This window comes from Rattus rattus, unplaced genomic scaffold (genome assembly GCF_011064425.1).
Source record: "Rattus rattus isolate New Zealand unplaced genomic scaffold, Rrattus_CSIRO_v1 PGA_scaffold_45, whole genome shotgun sequence".
Lineage (NCBI taxonomy): Eukaryota > Metazoa > Chordata > Mammalia > Rodentia > Muridae > Rattus > Rattus rattus.
Genome location: NW_022651162.1, coordinates 87,667 through 104,379, shown reverse-complemented (window position 1 = coordinate 104,379; position 16,713 = coordinate 87,667). Strand labels below are relative to the sequence as shown.

The 16,713-nt window shown below is 32.3% G+C and overlaps 6 non-coding genes across 6 annotated transcripts; all 6 read left to right on the top strand.

Moving 5' to 3' along the window:
* Nucleotides 1–10,517: 10,517 nt before the first annotated feature.
* Nucleotides 10,518–10,591, top strand: Trnar-gcg. Its single transcript has one exon. It is a non-coding gene; the product is annotated as a tRNA-Arg (tRNA).
* Nucleotides 10,592–10,601: 10 nt separating this feature from the next.
* Trnap-ugg lies at nt 10,602–10,675 on the top strand. The gene has a single exon. It is a non-coding gene; the product is annotated as a tRNA-Pro (tRNA).
* Nucleotides 10,676–10,684: 9 nt separating this feature from the next.
* Trnam-cau lies at nt 10,685–10,758 on the top strand. Its single transcript has one exon. It is a non-coding gene; the product is annotated as a tRNA-Met (tRNA).
* A 4-nt stretch (nt 10,759–10,762) lies between these two features.
* Trnas-uga lies at nt 10,763–10,848 on the top strand. The gene has a single exon. It is a non-coding gene; the product is annotated as a tRNA-Ser (tRNA).
* A 46-nt stretch (nt 10,849–10,894) lies between these two features.
* Trnam-cau lies at nt 10,895–10,969 on the top strand. The gene has a single exon. It is a non-coding gene; the product is annotated as a tRNA-Met (tRNA).
* Nucleotides 10,970–11,058: 89 nt separating this feature from the next.
* Trnaf-gaa lies at nt 11,059–11,131 on the top strand. The gene has a single exon. It is a non-coding gene; the product is annotated as a tRNA-Phe (tRNA).
* The last annotated feature ends 5,582 nt before the right edge of the window (nt 11,132–16,713 follow it).

The following is a 16,713-nucleotide window of genomic DNA, read 5'->3' as shown; positions in this document are numbered from 1 at the left end:
GATGTGGATGTTCCTACATCAATTTATGAAACTTGATTTATGCAGCAAGTGACTACTTTTTTTTATGAACCAGCTTCACAATCTATTCTATTTAAAGAAGCTCTTTTAAGACATCTACTTCAACCAATAGACATGATTACGGGAAAGCCAGCATCAGAATCTAAAAAGAAAACCAAAAGGGTTAAGAAAATTACTAAAGAATTGAGTGAAGTAGAGTAATTTATGAATTTGGGGGCTATTTTTGGAGTGTGTTGTTCCCTTCTTTTGGGAAGTTTTTTGCTTGCCCCTTATTCAGCTTCAGGTCAAGATCCTTTACCGGATAATCACGAAAAATTTACTTCTTCTAATCAAACATCAAACACATCTAAATCGGGCTCCTCTGAAAAAAGACAATCGCCAATACAACTTGAAACAATCACACAATCAGAAGAAACAACTTAGCATTTTTTATTTACTTAATGTATGTCTTTAAAGGATATAGAGTCTTTAAATTTATTTATAAAAGTTATAAAAAGGACCATAAGGTCTTGATTATGAAGAACTATATTGATTTGAGCTTGTTCCATAGGGCTTTGTATTTGAGCTAATTCAAGTCCTAAATTTGCTACAGCTGTAGCTATTTTTTGTGCACTAATTTTCTTTATTTTTCTTGTGAGGGGTGCCAGCAAGAATTCGCTACTGGTATCCACAATGAAGGAATATGAGGACATTCTTAAAGTTCCTGCCTTAGCAACTTCTTATAAGAACTTAAGGTTTATGTCCAAACTTATATGAATTCTTGATTTGCCTTTAATCACTAGTCTTATTACTTTTCCTCTAAAGATTTATTTCTGAGTGGTTTACCGTATATTCAGGCGTTCAGTAAAAAAACTTAGAAGATTGATTTTGAAAGGAGAAAAAATACCTTCTATGAGGGATATAGAGGATGATCCCTTTTATAGTTTCTTGATCAGAGAGGGGCTTTATGAAAAGACTAAAATTACAACAAAATCCTCTTTAGAAATATTTATGGAGGAGCAGAATGCCCCTGTTGAACCAGAAGAGGAAGTAGAATTTCAAACATTAGAAGAAGCAAAAAAGGAGAAAGAAAAAATAGAGTCTGAGACAATTAGAAAAGAATCAGTTGAAGAACAAGAAAATATTGATGGTGAAGTAGAGGAAGATGGCGGATAAGGGAATATTTTTAGGGATTTTTGATAAGAGTGATGGAATGATCAAGTTTTGATCTATATTTCAAGCCCCTTTTATTGTTCTATGTAATTTACTTCTTATTCCTTTATTTTTTTCATCAGCACTTAAAAAATATTCCGTAGGACCTATTAGCTTACCAATCTATTTTGTACTTGCATTTCTGTTAGCTGTTGTTGGTTTAAGGAAAATTTGATCTATGTACAGGATTTTCCAGAAGGCAAACAAAATTATGAGCAGGCATAAAAATAAAGATCTTTCAAAATTGTTTGATCAACTTCCTAGAATTTTGTTTGCGGTGTTTGTGTTGGACATAATGCTACCATTTACATGACCAGTTTCATTTATGGTTAAATTTCTTTTTTATAAAAACTTAGTTAACATTAAATATTTGATGTACACTCGAGAGAGGGAAGACGAGGCTTAAAATGTTACGAATAAGATTTTCAAGAATGGGGAGAAAGGCCTCTCCGGCTTACAGGATTGTTCTTCTTGATTCAAGAAAGAAAAGAGATGGAGCATATCTAGACCTTATAGGAACATACAATCCATTTAGCAAAGAAACAAAAATAAATTTTGAACTTTACAATAAATATGTTTCTCAAGGAGCACAACCTTCTGATGCTGTACTTAGACTTGTAGAACAAACAAAACATGAATAAAGAGGGATTGGATAGCTACATAGGCTCTTTTCAATTTAAGAAGGACATTCCAGAAATTAGATCTGGCTATATTCTTACTATTTCAGAAAGAATTACTGAGGGTAAAAAGTCCAGAATTCAAAAATTTCAAGGTATGGTTATTAGTAACCATCATAAGAATAAATTCACACATAATGTACTTCTTAGAAAAAAGTTTGATGATACTTGGGTAGAGAAACGATTTTTCTTACACTCTCCTCTAGTGGAGGATATTAAAGTAGATAGTGTGGCTCATGCAAGAAGAGCAAACTTGTTCTATCTTAGAGAATATAAGGGACTTACAGAAAAACTTAGAAGACTTAAAAAATAAGGTCTTATACAGTGAAATTCACTGTCCTTACTTTGTTTCCGGAGGTTATAGAATCTTATATTTCTTCTTCAATCATAAAACGAGCTATAGAGAAGAATTTCATAGAAGTAGAGGTATTAAACATAAGAACCACAAAATTTCAGCAAGTAGATGATTATGCATATGGGGGGGATTCGGGAATGGTTCTTAAGATTGATCCCATAGTTTCCTTACTTAGAACTCATAATCTACTTGATAAACACATAGTTTTACTTACACCCACAGGAACTCCACTTAAGCAAGAACTTTCTCGTGAGCTTGTGAGTAAGCATGAACACATAGTTCTTATATGTGGACATTATGAGGGAGTGGATGCTAGAATAGAGACTTATATAAGTCAAGAGATTTCCATCGGGGATTATGTAATTACCTCGGGGGAATTATCTGCTCTAGTTTTGTTGGATAGTATGACAAGATTAGTTCCTGGAGTAATTAATCAGCAATCTCTTCAAGTGGAGTCGTTTGATGATTTCTTGCTTGATTTTCCTGTATATACAAGACCACAAGAATTTGAGGGTCAAACAGTTCCGGAGGTATATCTCACAGGAAATCATAAAGCTATAGAAGAATATAGATTTGAAGAAAGAAAAAGGATTACAAAATTAAAAAGACCTGATTTGTATAAAAAATTTCTTAAAAACAAAAGTTAACTTTATTAAATTTAACTTTTGTAATTGCTCTTGGGCATTAGAAAAGATATTTTTGTTTTTGTGGCTGCGGGAAGTTATGTAGGAACAAGCCTACAAGCAGACTATATGGACAAAATTGTTCATGATTACAAAATGAGTCAACAAGGATTTACAGATTTGGATGAAGGGGACGAGAATGTTCAAGAAATTTGAAAAATTTTAGGAGATGGAGAAAAAGCTCCAAGCGTGTGTTTCTTTAGAGAATATCCCACAGAAGCATGAGTGTACACTACTGAATCTTGTAAAGATATTGACAGCATAACATTTATTGAAAATGATCAAGAGATATTGAAATTAAATAAGAGCGATCTATTTACAGAAGATAGCGATTTAAATTTATTAATTTCAGAGATCTCAGAAACATTAGAAGGCGAGAAACCTTCTTAATTTTCTTTTGAATTTATAACTAAGCTTTTTTCGTTCTCATATACAGCATTATTTGCAAGTTTTTCCTTAACAAGTAGCCCTATAGCCAAACTAAAGGCTAAACCAAAACATATACAACCTACTATTTTCCCCCACATCTTTATTTATTTAATTACTTATTTAGATTTGTAAAACATAGGCAAGCCTTTTTAAGGCTTAAACCTATTCTTTAAATGCAACTTAGTAAGAATTAACTAAGTCTTAGTTTGAATTGAACAATGTAATTTCAATTTACTATTGATTTTTTTAAACAACTAACTTTATAATTTTAATGGAGTTTTAGTATTACTTAGATTCATTTTTTCTCCTAAAAAGTTATATTTTTTAATTTTTTGGGAGTGGTTATGTGTATACTGCAGGAAGTTTTATAAATTATCATGACATCTTTATTTGGAAGTTTAAGTTCTCTTGGATTTAAAGTATTATTGGGAGCTACTACTGTAGTTACTGCTACAGCAACTACTTTAGCAGTAACTTTAAAGAAGAATTATGCAGAAAATATTGAAGAGTCAGAAAATAAATTTGAAGATGTATCTGAGGAGGAAATAGAAGAAGATAGAACAGAAGAAGCATCTTTTATTCGAGAAATTAAACAACAGACATATGAAGATCCTAAGTACATAACCGATTTAGCAAAACGATTCTCAAGATTGCTAGATGCTAATTCAGCAGATAACACTTTGTGATGAAGAACTTTAAAAGCAAATAACAGAACTTTGGATAATGCCACTCTGGAATTATATAAAGGCAAATGTAGAGCTATATTCAACACAAGTATCTCAGAAATTGGAGAAGGAATGGATGCATTTAAAAAAGCTAATGATGATTTTGTAAGAATCAACTGCAGAAGACCAGAGTTATCTAGAGAGAAATTTAAGAGAAATAAACAAAATTATGTTGCTATGGCTAGAAATAGTAGTGCTAACTGAAATTTTGAAGCTTCTAAAAATGTACATTTTTGAAAACGGGTTACAGATTTTGCAAAAGCTAGGGATGTGAAGTATGTGGATAGATTAGGTGCATACTGTAAGTGATTCCCAAATAACAACTGAACATCCAATGAAGCTCAATACACTACAGAAGAAAGAGATTTCTTGAAATACTGTAGGTAATTACTTTTATGGCTAAATTGGCTGTAACAGTAGGACTAGGTACAACGTCTGCTGTGGGAGTTTTAGCAGTTTCAGCTGCTACTTATCAGAAACTATCAGAAACTTCTTTTGAGCAACAAATCTTGGCTTCTGAATGGCAAATAACAGGTTTAACATCAAACAGTAGCGATACTTCTAAATCAATTGTTTCTGCATCTTTTGTTTTGTCTGGAGAGCAGCAAAGGACTTGAACTTGTGAAGTTAGAGGAAAATTCGATAATAGTAATAATTCAGGAATATCGGATGATTGATCAAATGCAAAAACCACTTTAGAAACCGAAATGAAAAGTAAATTGAAAGAGGCAGGGATTAAGCAAGGTTTTGTGAAAAGTTGTGCAAACAACAGAATCAAAACAACAATTAGTGAAATGAAAAGTGTAGTTATTGTGAATTACACAAAACAAGATTCTTCTTGGAAGTTCGTGGAAACTTCATTAAATAAATTATTAAGTGGAGAATTACAAAAACCACAACCAGAAACACAACCAGCAGCTTAATTAAATAAAAACACATGGCATTATCTACAACCGCTAAAGCAGGGCTTGGAGGATTGGGGACAATATCTATAGGTGGACCTGCTGCTGCTTATTTAGCTTGGGATCACATGACTTTATATGCAGTAGAAAGAGAAGTTCTAGAGAAGGATTTGAAATTTACTGTTTCTAAAGGAACAGACAGTAATAGCAAAATAATAACTGTTTCTGCTGTTTCAAATGGAGATGTTCAATTAACTAGTGGTTATGGATGATCTTGCAAAATCACAGTGTTAAAAGAATCAGAGGATACAAAAATTCAAGAATTAGTAAAAAACATAAAAGATAATTTACCTATAACTGATGCTAGAGTTGAAAATTGAGAAAAGAAAAAACAACAGGAAATTAGGAATCTTTTAGTAAGGGCTTGTTCAAAAGATAGAGATAGATCAAATGAAGAAGATTCTCCTAAAAATGAAAAGGTTATAGGAAAATTAACTCTTGAGAAAACAGGAGAGGACTATAAATTTAAAGGACATCCACAACTTGATTTTCTTGTTAAATCAAATTTAAAAACTGTTGAAATAGAAGTAATTGAAAAGGATGTGAAGATTACGGTTGGAGATCCCTCTAGTAAAAAAATAACAATAACTGCAGCAAATGGTTCCGGAACTGATTCTACTTTAACTGATGGAAACACTTGATCTTGCGAAATTACTGTTGAACAAAGTGAAGCCAATGTGGATTCAAATTTAAAGACTAAATTACAGAATCATTTTCTTAATGAGAATCAAGATAATATTAAAAAATGAAATAAGGAATTACTTGTAAGAGCTTGTTCTGAAACAAAAGCATCTGATACGACTGATACGAAAGTTAAAGGAACTTTAAAACTTAATAAAAATGGCACTAAATATTCATTTGAAAAACATTTAAATCTTGATTCATTTTTGGAGTAATAGTTAGCTAAAAATTCCTGATCAAATATTTGTTTTTCCGATTTTGTAGGAAATATTTGTAATTGGGAAGGAATTTGCTTCTTGTTGAAGAACAACCACACTGGTATCTCCTTGTGTTTCTATATTTAAGACTTTCTTGTTTAGTTCTATTCCGGATTTGTAGTATTTAAATCAGGAATTCTGTTTGAGATTTAATTGCTTAAGGCTTTTTGTGGACATGACTATTTTTGAGTAGGAATTGTTGGTTAAATGTATGAGTTGATTGTTTTCATACAAATCTATATTTATGGCGTATCCCATAAGGAATACTCCTGAGGAAGCAGCTACAAATAGAAAACACTGGTTATTTAGTGTTCACATATTCTTCAAGATTTATGTGATTTGGGAACAGATCTTTAAGGTCTAGAGAGTGTTCGCTACAAACAAGGAAGTTTTTGGAAGCAATATAAGGAATAAGAACTTCGAATATTTTTCTCCTGTTTGTTTCATTTATGTGTGAGGCTATTTCATCCAATAGAAGAAGTTTGTCTGAAACAAGCAGAAGACTTAATATGTTTATGAATTGTTTTTGACCTGAACTATAGTTCTCTGGACTTTGATTTAAATTTAGGTTCATAAGTTCACATAGCTTTAATACGGAATTTTGGAGCTTAGGGCATATTTTTGTAAACAATTTTTGAAAATTAGTGTCTTCTGTTATGAAGCTATCACTCACTTGATAAATAAGAGAATTATTTAGAGTGCTTGGTTCTATGGAACTAAGTGCAGATTCTCCTAGGAATATTGAATTACCTTGAGTTCCAATTTTCCCACTTATTAATTTGTAGAGGATTGTTTTTCCTATTCCGGAAGGACCATAAATTAGAGTATGGGGGAAAATTGTGAGGTTTAAATTCCTAAATATGATTTTCTGGCCTGTTCCGAAGTTTAGATTATTTAGTTTTATATAAGGAGGGAGTTTTAGGTTTTGTGTGCTTTCTTTTACTGTGTCTACATTTAGTAACTGGTCATATATCTTTTTAGATTGGATGTATCTTTCTTTAAATATTTTGTAACCAACCAAGGAAGAAGCTGCTTTATTTATTTGAGAATATAGAAAGCCTATAAGTAATCAATAATCTGGAGTTATCGAAGAGGAGAATAGGGCTAGGCAAAGGAATAGAAGAACATATAGTATGTTGTTGAAGAAGTTGTTTAGGTGAGATACTCCTTGGGTTTTTGTGAATAGATTTTGGCAGTAAAGCAATTCTCTTAAGTAATTATCACTACAAGATCGGGAAATATTTTTTAGTTTAGAGAGATTGACTTCGTTTTCCAGAAAGGATTCAAGTTTGTGACTTAGATCTTGGCTTTCTGTTTGGTGTTTTAGAATTCGAGTGATTAGAGGGTTTTGGGTTTTTTGAGAATATTTATGTAAGTATGTTTGAAAAAATAAACTAAAGACTATTAGAGTCACAAATAAAAAATTTATTTGGATTATGAATAGTCCAGATATGGTTAGTGTGAGAATACTTATTAATCATTTATTTATGTATTCTGCATGATAAGAGGAAATTATGTCTATGTGTGTTTTTACATTTAGTAAGGGATTACGACCTAGTTTTTGTAAGTAGGAATTCTTTTTATTTGCTAAGGAATTTAGTAAAGATTGGTAAAGGGATTTTGCATAGTGAATTTTGTGTTGCATTGCAATACATTTCTCTAGATATTCTCCCGAGTGGTAAATTACATAAATAAGAGATATTCCTAAGATTGCATTTTTTATGTTTGCTAGTTCAAAATGACTTGTGAATTGTTTGAATATGTACCTAAACATGAAATAGGTCACGAGGGAAAGACCAAATACACAAATATTTACAAGCAACAAAGAACATACTTTTTTAAGGTCATATATGTCCTTGTTCTCAAGTATTTGTTCAGGAACAATTTCTAATTTTGTTTGAGAGGGGGTTGCGGTTATGTAGATCCCCGTAAATACTTCTTGTAATTGTTTATATGAGAATCTTGATTTTCCAATAACTGAGTCATAAATAAGAACTCCTTTCTTATCTTTTTTTCCAATAACAAAATGATTTTGGGAATGTATGTGTATTAGCAGTACAAAATATTGATTTGTTTCGTGTTTTTTAAATTCTTCAAAACTAATTTCATAAGATTCAAGCTTTATTCCGTATTTTTCATTTAATAATTCAAGATTTATTATTGAAAGTCCATTTTGGTTTATATTTGAGTTTTTTATAAGTTCTTCACGACTAATCTCTACTTTATAAAAATGTTCAATAAGAGAACGAGTTACAGAAATACCACAATCATTATCATTTAATTGAGGATAAACTTTCATATCATGCTTGGACCAAAGAGACCCGAAGAATTAATATTCTTAAAAACTAAATTGTGATGAGAGACATTGCACAAAATTCATCTCCCACAAGAAAGGGATAAGTATTCTGAAGAAGCTCTTTTAGAAATGGCAAAATCTATGCAAGAATTGGAATTAGTGGTTAGAAATATAGAACTTCAAAACAACACTCCGCTTGGGAGAATGGTTGATTTTCAGAAATTAAGAAAGGCATTTCATAAAAAAACAGGCTATTCTTTTGGAGAACCTATAGTGATTAAAAAAATAAATTCAGATACTGAATAAAAATTTTGTATAATTATTTTCATGTAATTTGATATTTAAAAATGGTCGATTTAATTCTTACAACTGTAGTTCGTTTGCCCTTCTAAGATTAGAGCGTAGCTTTTTTTCTTATTCCTTCTTAATACTGGGATTTGTATCTTGTTTATTCTTTATCCTTTCTGTTTGTGCTGTACTTACTCTTAAATTTTTACAGTCAGGTAATCAATTTACAGGAAGGGGGCTAAAAAGAGTATTTACATTTTTGGATGATTTTGATATTTCTATAAAAAGTAAAGGATTCAAACTTCACTATACAAAAGACAAGACTGTTACTTCTTCAATTAAGTCTTGAATTATTCGAACTTTCACAAGCATTGTGAATCGAGTAACTCTACCGTTATTTCAAACTTTTTCTAAAAGACTTGTATTCGTACAAAATTTAATATGTAGCTATGTTCGACAAATTGGTGCCTTTTTGGTTTCATTTTTGATAATTAGTAATAAAAATTTGAATTTAAGAAATGAGTAAGAAGGAAATTTTTAATCTAGGAAAAAATAAAGCTTTTGAATTTACAGGCTCTGCAGCTTCAAATACAGTTGTTAAAGTTAGAAAAAGCAGAGATTGTGATGATGAATTTAGCTTCTATATTTCCAAAATGAATCCAGTTTTGGATGGAATTAAATTTAGGCATAATGGTTGTTTGCTTTCAAGAGCAGTTATGAATGCACTTATAGAAACTATTAATGGAAAAACAATAACTGAGGCTCTATGTATTCTTGAGGACTTTAGAAGATTTATGTCGGGATCAAAGATTGTGGAAATATTGCCTGAACGGCTACTTCTATTTAAGAAGTTTTCGAAATTTCCTTCTAGATATGAATGTGTATTTCTGCCTTGTGATACTATTCTAGAATTTATAAAACAATATTGTTAATTTGCTCTTAGGATCACATATATCTCTAAATAAACCCAATAAATATTTGCTCGGAGTTGTCTCTGAGAGTATTCATAATGGAGCGACTTCTTTCATGATCTTTACAGGTCCTCCACACAACAAAACTCGAGTTCCTGTGTCTGAATTCTTTCTTACTGAAGCTATAGAATTAGGGAAACAGCATGGAATTGATTTTTCAAATGCTGTAGTACATGCACCTTACATAATTAATCTTGCTAATCCGCTGCCAGAAAATCAAGATTTCAATGTAGATCACTTAGTTCTAGAAGTACAGAGAACACATGAAATGGGAATACCCTATTTAGTTCTGCATCCAGGCTATCACATAAATCAAACTCTAGAAGAGGGAATAGAAAGGTTAGTAAATAACATGAAGAAGGTTCTAACAAGAATAGAACATCTAAATGTTTATATTTGTTTAGAAACTATGGCAGGTAAAAAAAATCAAATAGGTAAAACACTTGAGGAGATTGCTTCCATAATTTCTGGGTGTGGAGGGCACGAAAAACTTGCAGTATGCTTGGATACAGTTCATTTGCATGATGCAGGATATGATTTAAGGGATAGAGCAGGTTTTTTTGAAGAGTTTGATAATAAGATAGGCTTAGATAGGATAAAAGTTCTTCATCTTGGAGATTCTATGAATGAAAGAGGGTCTAGAAAGGATAGGCATGCAAATTTTGAGTATGGCCATATAGGGTTTGAAACATTACTTGGTTGAGCTTATGATCCACTGTTTGTGGGGAAGCCAATAATTGTGGAAACTCCTTATTGAATTTACAAAAATGAAAAGGGAAAGAAAGTGTTAGTTTCCCCTTATAAGCATGAAATTTCTCTAATTAAAGCTAAAAAGTGAGCTCCTATTCCAAATATCAATTATTCTCCTATATATTCAAAAACCAAATAACATATAAGAAGGATAAGAATGGTGTCTTAGCCAAGAGGAAAGGCCTGGAGCTGCAACCTCCATATCGTCAGTTCGAGTCTGACAGACACCTCCATCTGTCTATAGCTCAATAGGATAGAGCGTTAGCTTGCGGAGCTGAAGGTTATAAGTTCGAATCTTATTAGACAGACCATTTTTATCGGGATATAGCTTAGCTTGGTAGAGCGCTTGCTTTGGGAGCAAGAGGTCACAGGTTCGAATCCTGTTATCCCGACCATATTTCGGCAGGATACCTCAGTTGGCTAGAGGGCCCGGTTCATACCCGGGATGTCGTGGGTTCGATCCCCACTCCTGCTACCAAGGAAGCTTACCCAAGTGGTTGAAGGGGTCAGTCTTGAAAACTGAGAGGTATGAAAGTACGCGGGGGTTCGAATCCCTCAGCTTCCACCATATTTTTAAAAAAATTTATTATTATTTATATGTAGATTGTTATCGCGGGGTGGAGCAGCTTGGTTAGCTCGTCAGGCTCATAATCTGAAGGTCGTAGGTTCAAATCCTACCCCCGCTACCATTTTTGGGCTTTTAGTGTAGAGACCTAACACACCACACTGTCACTGTGGAGATCACGGGTTTGAATCCCGTAAGGCCCGCCATGTAGGCTTTATAGCTCAGTCGGTAGAGCAACGGTCTGAAGAACCGTGTGTCGGTGGTTCGATTCCGCCTAAAGCCACCATATCAATAAAATATAGTTCGAATATGCCAAAATTGAAGATTAGATTCAAATGTAAGGAATGTGAGAGAATTGGTTATCTGTCCTCTAAAAATCCAAAAAATGATCCGGACAAACTTGAACTTAATAAATATTGCAAATGATGCAAAAAAGCTGTTCCACACAAAGAAGTAAAAGTAAAGTAGAAATCTACTTTGATAACTCAGCAACTTCTGTAAGATCTGAGGAATTTGTAGATTTTTATCTAGAAGCATTTGATCAAACAAGAGGCTATCAAGAAGAACTTGATCTTCTTCAAGGCTTGGCTTCTAAATTGTCTTCTATTTTTAAAGTAGATCCTTATTGCTTTTCGTTTGTTCCTAATTCCACATATGCACTTAATGAAATAGCTTATTTTTTGTCCTCAAAATATCCAAATATGCCTGTTTATTTAAGTAATTTGGAACATGCATCCAATCATGGATCTTGATTTAAATTTTTTAGAAATAAACCTATTTTTTTCGATTTAAAAAAGTCTAGTTTTGAAATTCCACAAGGTCCAGGAATAGTGTCATTCTCTCCACTTTCAAATTTAGAAGGAGTAGAGCTCGATTTGGATCTTGTGTTTAAGCAAAATAATTTTGAATCCAAAATATTGATTTTGGATGCCACACAGTATGTGGTTTACAGAGAATTGGATCTAAGTAAACTTCCTTTTGATTATGTAGTATTCTCTGCTCACAAAATATATGGACCAAATGGTATAGGAGTAATCTATTCTAAGAATGAGTACGGCATTGGCTTAAGTGCACAAAATTACATTCTTAAATATAAAAGCTACACTTTGGACTATGCAGGAATATCAGCTTGAATTCAAACATTAGATAAATACAATCCTGCAGCCAATCAAACAATACTTGAGGAATTAAATAATTATTTTCTAAATAATTTTCCAGAGAATCAATATGTGAGACTTTTAAATAAGGAAACCAAGACTTGTATATTTTTGCTTGAAGTAACAGCAAAAGATATATCTGCACACGATTATGCCTTTTATTTATCTCAAAATGGAATAGTGGTTAGAACGGGTCTTTCTTGTGCTTTATTATCTGCCGAAAGACTTGATCCAGTCAAGCTTATAAGGGTTTCTTTATCTCCCTTAAATACAAAAGAAGAGATTGATTTTTTGTTTAATTTATTCAAAAAATTTGAAATTTATGATTGCTTTTAGATTACAATTTTGGATTGTTAAAAATACGAAATATGAAAAACATTGCAATTAACGGTTTCGGAAGAATTGGAAGATTAGCTTTCAGAGCGATGCTTCTTAGAGACGATGTTCAAGTTGTTGCAATTAATGATCTTACTGATTCTAAAACTTTAGCTCATTTGCTTAAATATGATACAGCACATGGTCCTTTAAAAGGATGAAAAGTTGAAGTTCAAGACGATCATCTTGTTCTTACAACTTGTTGTGGAGGAAGAATAGTAAAAGTTAAAGTTTGTTCAGAAAGAGATCCAAAGGCTCTTCCTTGAGGTGCTTTAAATGTTGACTGTGTTATTGAAAGTACAGGTAGATTTACAGATAAAGATTCAGCTTTAGCTCATATTGCAGCTGGAGCTAAAAGAGTGGTTATCTCAGCTCCTGCTAAAGGGGATTTAAAAACAATTGTGTTTAACGTTAACCATAATTCTCTTTCTAAAGATGATCAAGTTATTTCAGCGGCTTCTTGTACAACAAATGCTTTAGCTCCTATTATTGATGCAGTTCATAAGAAATTTGGGGTTGCCTCTGGATTTATGACAACAATTCATGCTTATACAGCTGATCAAAGACTACAAGATGCTCCTCACAGTGATTTAAGAAGATCTAGATCAGCAGCTTCCTCTATTATTCCTACTTCAACAGGTGCTGCGGCGGCTATTGGTAAAGTAATTCCTGAATTAAATGGTAAGTTGGATGGAATTGCCCACAGGGTTCCAACTATTACAGGTTCTCTTGTAGATATGGTTCTTAAACTTGAAAAACAAGCAAGTGCTGATGAAATTAATCAAGTAATTAAAGCAGCTGAATCTGAAACTCTTTGTTATGAAACAGATCCTATTGTTTCTGCAGATATCATCTCTCATACAGCAGCAACAATCTTTGATTCTCTTTTAACTAAGGTTCTTCCTACAGGAGAAGTGAAACTTTATACTTGATATGACAATGAATCTTCATACGTTAACCAATTAGTTAGAACAGTTAGTTATTTTGCTTCTCTGTAAAAGTGTTTTCTAATAAGTTAACTCTTGCAGATTTAGATTTAAACAATCATAAAAGGGTACTTTTAAGATTAGATTTAAATGTTCCTGTTAAGGACGGAGTTATTACTGATGACAATAGAATTGTTCAAGCTTTACCTACAATCAAATTACTTCTTGAAAAGGGTTTAAAGGTTATTGTTCTTAGTCATTTCTCAAGAATTAAATCTTTAGCAGATATTACTAGCGGAAAAAAATCTTTAGCAGTTGTAGCTAAATCTCTTCAGGAAAAACTAGCTTCTTACAAGGTTGAATTTGTTCCTGATATTGATTTTGAAATAGTTAAAGATAAAGTTGTAAATGGATCTGCAGATTTATTTGTTCTTGAAAATACTCGTTACTATGATGTAGATTCAAATGACAATGCAGTTAAATGGGAATCAAAAAATAATCCAACACTTTCTTCTTTCTGGGCTTCACTTGGGGATTTATTTATAAATGATGCTTTTGGTACTTCTCACAGAGCACATGCTTCTAATGTAGGTTTAACTACCCATCTTCCTTCAGCTATTGGTTTGTTAATTGAAAAAGAACTTAAATATCTTTCTGAAGCTGTAGTTTCTAAAGAATCTCCAAAAATTCTAATTCTTGGTGGAAGTAAGGTTTCAGACAAACTTAAATTGATTAATGCAATTGCTCCTAAAGTAGACAAGCTTTTAATTGGTGGAGGAATGGCATATACATTTTTGAAATCTCAGGGTAAAGAGGTTGGAAAATCTATTGTAGAAGAAGAAATGATTGAAGAATGTAAAACAATGTTGCAAACATATGCAGGAAAGCTTGTTCTTCCTGTGGATCACATAGTGGCTCCTGAATTTAAGGATGTTGCAGGAACTATTAAGGATGCTGAAGATACTTCTTGAAATGGAGAAATGGCTTTGGATATTGGACCTAAAACTATATCTCTTTACACAGGAATTCTTGAATCTGCAAAGGTTGTTATTTGAAATGGTCCTATGGGAGTATTTGAATTTGATAACTTTGCAGAAGGAACTAAAGTAGTAGCTCAAAAATTAGCAGAAATCACTAAGAAGGGAGCTTATACAGTTATTGGTGGAGGAGATTCTGCGGCTGCTGCGGATAAATTTAAATTGGCTTCTTCTATGAGCTTTATTTCTACAGGCGGTGGAGCTTCATTATCCTTCTTTGAGGGTTCAGATATGCCGGGGATTTCTTCTATTTCTAATAAATAAACGGCTGAAAAAGGCTATAATTTAGATAGTCTATGATTGCCTATAGTTTACAGCTGTTTGCTTCTAAGAAGGGGGTAGGTTCCACAAAGAATGGTAGAGATTCTAGACCTAAGTATAGAGGGGCCAAAATTGCTGATGGTCAGTTTGCTAATGCTGGTCAAATAATCTATAGGCAAAAAGGAAATGTTATCTATCCTGGTTTCAATGTAGGACAGGGAAATGATTTCACTTTATTTGCACTTAAATCTGGAGTAGTTAAATATAGAAAATTTGGTAAAGATAAAAAAAGAGTAGTTGTAGAAGAAGTTAAAAAATAATGTCCATAGATAAAAAGAAACCTAAAAAAAGGGTAGCAAAACTTGAGCTTATTGGAGGTCAAGCTAAACCTGGGCCAGCTTTGGCTTCATTGGGTATCAATATGGCTCAATTTACAAAAGAATTTAATGACAAAACTAAGGATAGAACTGGAGAAGTTGTTCCTGTAGTTTTCACAATTCTTCCAAATAAATCATTTACATTCTCACTTAGAACGACTCCTACCCCAATCCTTATTAAAAAATATTGCAAAATTGAAAAAGGTTCTTCTGATCAAAGAAATAAAGTTGGAAAAATTACTAAATCTGATCTTAGAAAAATTGCTGAATATAAACTTGAAGATTCAAATGCAGCTAGTGTAGAAGCTATGGAAAGGATGGTTATGGGAACGGCAAAACAAATGGGCGTGGAAATAGTAGACTAATGCATTACACCAAAATTAAAAGAAATATCTCTGATTCTCTAGATTTGCTTCTTCAAGAAAGATCTAGAAAGTTTGTTGAGACTGTAGAGATTGCAGTTAAATTGAATTTAAATACTAAAAATCCTGAACATAATTTCAAAGATCTTTGTGTTCTTCCAAATCCTTTACCTAAGAAAACAAAAATTCTAGTTATTGATGATAGCTTGTCTAAGGAAGATGTGGATTCTTTGCAAATAGATTATTACGGAGGCAAAGAAATGGTTGACAAAATCAAAGATGGTTGAGTGGATTTTGATGTGGTTTTAACTACTGCAAAAATGATGCCAATAATTTCTAAGCTTGGTAAAGTTCTTGGTCCTAGAAATCTTATGCCTAGTCCAAAACTTGGTACAGTAGTTACAGATATTAAAAGAGCTGTAGCTGAATTTAAAAAAGGTAAAGTTTCTTTAAAGAATGATTCTTTTGGAAATGTTCACTTTGTTATTGGAAAGAAAGATTTTGATAAACAAAAATTAATTGAGAATTTTGAATTTGCTATGTCAACAATAACTTCTAAAAAACCAAAAAACTTTAAAGGAAAATATATAGAAAAAGTTTATCTCACAAGCACAATGGGTCTTTCTTATCCAATTGATTTCACAGCATAAGTCTTAGTTAAACACTAAGTCTTGTGTTCTTTTTTATTTAGCAAATATAGCTTCTTTGTAGTGTTCATATTGTGTATTTGTAAGGTTTAATTCTTTTTCTAATTCCAAACTTAAATCCACAAATCTACTTAATCCTTCAGCAATCTTGTTCTGTGTGTCTAAATCAGGCAGAGGAATTTTTATTTTTTCTATATCTGAAGCACTAATTTGAGTTACGGTTCCGATTGAAGCAAGAGAATAAATTTGTTTTCTACAAAATTTTGTAGATAATGCATAAGCTAAAAATTTAGGGCTTTGAGAATATTTAACAACTATTGTTCCATCGCCAGCTATGCACTTATCTTTTCCTAAATAAACAGCGGATTTTCCAACATTTTCCATTTTATGGCTGAATGTAGAAATCAAGATATTTCCATATTCACAATATTTCTTTCTCTTTATTAAATCTGGATTTACAAAATTTATACAAGAATTAAATTGCAGAAAGAATTTATTATTTACATTTCCTCCTTTGATGGCCGGATAATTTCCTGTTCCTAATTGGGCTTCAGTTATTTCTCTTCCAGCATAAATTTCAGTCGCAATCTTTTCTAAATATTTAATTTCTCAAGATATTTCTTCCTCATTTCTTCCGAATATCGAATCCCGATAATGTTCAAATTGCTGTCTCCTTTTCTCCTTTTCTCCTTTTCTCCTTTTCGAACGACAGTTCAGACTTCA